Here is a 4824-nt window from a genome sequence, read left to right on the forward strand (position 1 = left end):
AAAAAAAAAAAAAAAAAAAAAAAAAAGATTTTGGCTGGAAGAAATGTATCACTGAAATGATAGTGTCGGGCGAGGGCTATGGAGCCTCATAGCCAGTTATGAATTTTCTATGACAGTGATGAGTAGTGACTTATGGGAGAGAAGTAGTAACTAATACCTGATATTCAATTTTGAATTATTGCTGTTGTTTTTTGTCATTTCTCTTTCACATTCAGAGAACCTAGATACTGTTACTAACAGCTTGTGTGCGTTTTGCTGCCCTGGGGAATTCATGCGAAAAAGCCAGGATTTTCTGTGGAGTAAAGTGATGTCATGAGAAGATGGTAGCCACAGGATTGATAGAGAAGCAGCCAGAAGTATTGCACAAAATTCTAATCAAGAGATTATCACACCAACTAAATATTAGAATCCAAATAGATATTTGGGAAGCTACTTGAGATCTCACAGTTAGGAGGGATAGGGTTGGCTTATATTATTTTATAAATATTTGACTATTTAAAGAATGATCTCCTCAGAATACTTTAGGTTACAAGAAGTTAATAACCATCTACCACTGCAGAATTTGTTGCCAGGAACAAATAAGATAATACCAGTGCAGCTGTTAACACATACAGCACTGTTGTGAAAATTAGAATAAGAAACATACTCCTGGTGGATAAGTTAGGAAAATTGCCAATTTTGGATGGCTGCATCCTTCTTTAGAAGGTACAGTCCCCACCAGGGTGTGCAGATTCCCTTGCCTCTGTGGCCAGTGCACAAACTGCACCCATTTAGCATAGCAGCCCTTGGGTAATGTAAGTACCTGATGTATAGTAGGCACGCAAAATATGGTAGTGATGCAAATTACTCTGGATTACATTAAACCATGACCCTGCTTGTTTCTGGAAATTAGAGCTGATATGCTGAAGATAAAGGATTTTCAATTTTTTCTACAATAGATCTAAATTCAAGTACGTGTGTGTGTTTGTGTATGTGTGTGTATCCATGCATGCATAGGTCCTCTGCTTACAAAGTTAGTTATTGTATTTCTTTGAAGTTGCTGATGTCAAATGCATGTATCATAGGAAATTCGACTCATCTCTACTAATTATTTCAAATACAAATGCATTCTAAATTGGTAATTTTAATAGACTTCCTTGTTTTAGAGAGGGTATTTTATTTTACTTCAAATTATCATTCTGAGATAGGTTCTCCTCTCTTGCTACAATCTCAGCTGCAAAGATAGCTCAGGCTCCTGGAGCTGGGCTGACCTGAGGGCAGAATTTGAGCCTCTAATATTTCATTATACCCCAACCTCCTGCAGATCTCTGTGTGCTACCCCACTGATCCTAGTGAATGGATCTTTGGATGGAGTTTTGACTCTTATGCTTCTGTGACCTTGGGATACACCAGGCAAGGCACAGATATGCACTTTTTTCTACTGAGCCTCTCTACCCTAAATTCTTGTGTTCTTACTGCTTTATAGTTAACTATCTTAGACACAATGTGGCTACCTAACTCCTATGAAGAATTAATGAAGTTTTAATTGTACTATTACATGATTTGACATATATTTTCCAATTCCCTCTTCTAGAAGTAATTTCCAATTCTCTTAATTTCTTGGTAAACTGTAATTTTTCAGGGTGAGGAATTGAAACAGCTTTTCCAGGCATTATTTATGTTCAACCTTCGTGTGCAGGACACAGATTTTGAAAACAAGTTTTTAATAGTTAATGGGAAATATGCTTCTGGCTATGTATAAAAGTACATCTAAATGCATCTAAATTCTCATCCTCTAAGGTAGTTGAAATGAAATTTGTTGAACTTGAATAGTAAATATTGGGAACCATGGCATTTTAAAACTTTACAAACAAACATGATGACAACATTATACAGTTTAAACAAGATAAACAAATTCTTTGTATACAGTAACGGGGTGGATATTGCTAGTTGTTTATCCAGTATTGATTTCCTCTTCCTTTTTCATAACAGAATGCTAACTTAGTTTATGTATGTATTTCTCTCCTACACCGTCTATACTTCAGGGAAATTTGATCCTAACCTCAATTCCAAGGATGGGTCAGATTGGACAAGAATAAATCCCATCTCTCTTCTTAATGACCAGCTCAAGAATAAGCTTGAGGGCTTCCCTGGTGGCGCAGTGGTTGAGAGTCCACCTGCCGATGCACGGGACACGGGTTCGTGCCCTGGTCCGGGAAGATCCCACATGCCGCTGAGTGGCTGGGCCTGTGAGCCATGGCCGCTGAGCCTGCGCGTTGGGAGCCTGTGCTCTGCAACGGGAGAGGCCACAACAGTGAGAGGCCTGCGTACCGCAAAAAAAACAAAAAAACAAAAAAACAAAAAAACAATAAGCTTGTGATCCATTGTTGTCCAGTAAAATGTGAGGTTAGGGAAATTTTTCCTTGGTCCTAAGTCTCTGCAAACTGGTTCTCTTTCTCCTGCAAGATATGAGCAAGGGAATGTTAAGTACTAGCAGTCATTCTACAATCTGAGCTTTTACTGGGTCAAACAACCTTGAAGTCTGACCTGCCTCTGGACTTGCTTTTGTATGAGCTAATGCATTCCTTACTGTTAAGCAAGTCCAGTTCAGTGAAACAAACACTGAAGGCATTAAACACATTGTCACACAAATATATGAATGGTAAAAGAAAACTGAGAAAGATTATGAAAAACAAACAAACTAGGTGTGATAGAGAATTTAGTTTAGGGGTCAGAGAAGGCATCTTTGAAGAGATCTTGTTCAAGCTGAGACCCAAAGTATAATTTTACTAGGTAAAGAGTCAGGAAAACGATTCCTTGGCAAGGTCCAGGGGTAAATTTGTTGTTACTTTTGAGGAACTCAGAGAAACAGCACGATGATCAAGGGTAAAGAGCAAGCAGGGAAATAGGAAATTGGTATGAAATGAGGCTAAGCGTATAGGCAATGGCCAGATACTACAGGACATTTAAAATATTGGAGGAATCGTGAATTCAATCAAATATCATAAGATTTTGTAAGTTTAATGGTGTCTTTCGTTTTTGTATTGTCCCTGACCTCACATTAATAACCACGCTAGAGGGAGCATCTTGTACACAGGTACATGAGCAAGGAAGATAAATGCTCCCCCCCACCCCCCAAGGTTCCCACCGCCCTCCTTTTCTATTGGTGGAAACACAATGGTCACATGTTGTTTTCTTTCTTTTATGCCAACTTAAAAAGTCCAATTTTTAAATAGGAGAACAAAATTTACTGCCCAATTTTTAGTTAACCTAAACCAGAGGTTACATTCAATTCCTGTGGGTTGCTTGGGTAAATATGACAATGATTTTTGTTATCTGTGTTCATTGATAAGCTTGGCTATATCTTTTTGATTAGCAACATACTAGAGGTATATACCTATTGAGGAATCCTCAGAAGAACATGTAACTCAGAAAAGCGAGCCTGCCTGATGAACCTTCTTTATCACTGTGCTCTTTCTTGTGGAACCTCGTGTTTAATCTACCATGAGGACACCAGACTGTCCACGAAACACTTATGGGAAAGCAGAGCGAAGTAGAACTTATTAAGATTGGACCTAGAAGAATTTGTATGGGTAAATGGCTCTTACCTGAATGAGGTGCCTAGTGGGAGTCTAAATTAGGGGGCTACTGAAGAATAGGACACTGGTCTATTAACAGTAGCTGAAATTAAAAGCACCTTGGTCTATTGACAGTAGCTGAAATATAAAATGTCTCTATCTGATGGGTGAGATAGAGTCACCAGATTTCTCAGGGAGGCAACATTTAAAATTAAGTAGGCAAGAACTTTAGTTTTCTCCCAAAGAGAAGATGATGTCACGTTTAGAAAGATTGATAAGTAGGTTTGAGAATCAGCTAAGGCTCCAAATCCAGTGGGGGAAATAGAAAGGTAGTGAGAAGTTGAGACAGATACCCATTAAAAATAATGGGAACAGAAAACAGTTGTAATTTCTTACCAGTTTCTTCATTAATCAATAAATTAAATAAAATCTTTGATACATGTTCAAAAAATGTAGCAATCACAACACAACTACAATAACAAAAAAGCTGTTACCATCACCATTACTGTTAATAAAGCTGTTAACATCCCCATTTTTAATGCTACGCACATTGCAATCATTCTCTCTCTCACAACAGAGCTACGTAGTGGTGAGTGTTTAGTTATCCAGTAATCATTGGAAGGAAAAAAAGTCCAAAGTAAATTCTCCTTTAAGGGTGTCCCTTATTACCTTACTGAGATAAAATACACATACTTTAACTATGTTATATATATATTTTGTACTTGCAGGACAAAAAAAAAAATCAGAATTAAAATTTTGAGAATTTACTTGTATCTCTATGTTTCATAAATAACTTCTAGAAGCTGTCTTACAAACCCCAGGTCCTGAATTAACCTGGAGGAAAGAGCAGGGGTATGGGATAAAGGCGCAGTGTCCTTGGGTCCCAAGTGTTTTATAGAGGTATCATATAGATTGACTAAATTCATTCATTACCAACTGACCAAGGGTCACTAGGCACAAAGAAATTAGGGGACTTCTCAGTATTATAATAAGGGATAATAACAGTGATTATATATTCATAGAGGGGTTTAGAACACAAATGAGAACATTCTAAATTTTTTTCAACAGTGATGAATATTTCTAGGACTCGTATATGAGCTGTTAAAAAAAGGAATTTCCCCAATTTAAAATTCCTCTAAAATAATCACCTCATTCCTTCATGAAGAGTATGTGAGGGAAATCAAATTATTCACAAAAATGGGGTCAGGCTACCCTGAATGCAATGAACTGAGTAAATTGCTGGCACCTGAACCCATGACCGGGCTGT

Source organism: Lipotes vexillifer, unplaced genomic scaffold (genome assembly GCF_000442215.2).
Source record: "Lipotes vexillifer unplaced genomic scaffold, Lipotes_vexillifer_v1.1 scaffold1195, whole genome shotgun sequence".
NCBI lineage: Eukaryota > Metazoa > Chordata > Mammalia > Artiodactyla > Lipotidae > Lipotes > Lipotes vexillifer.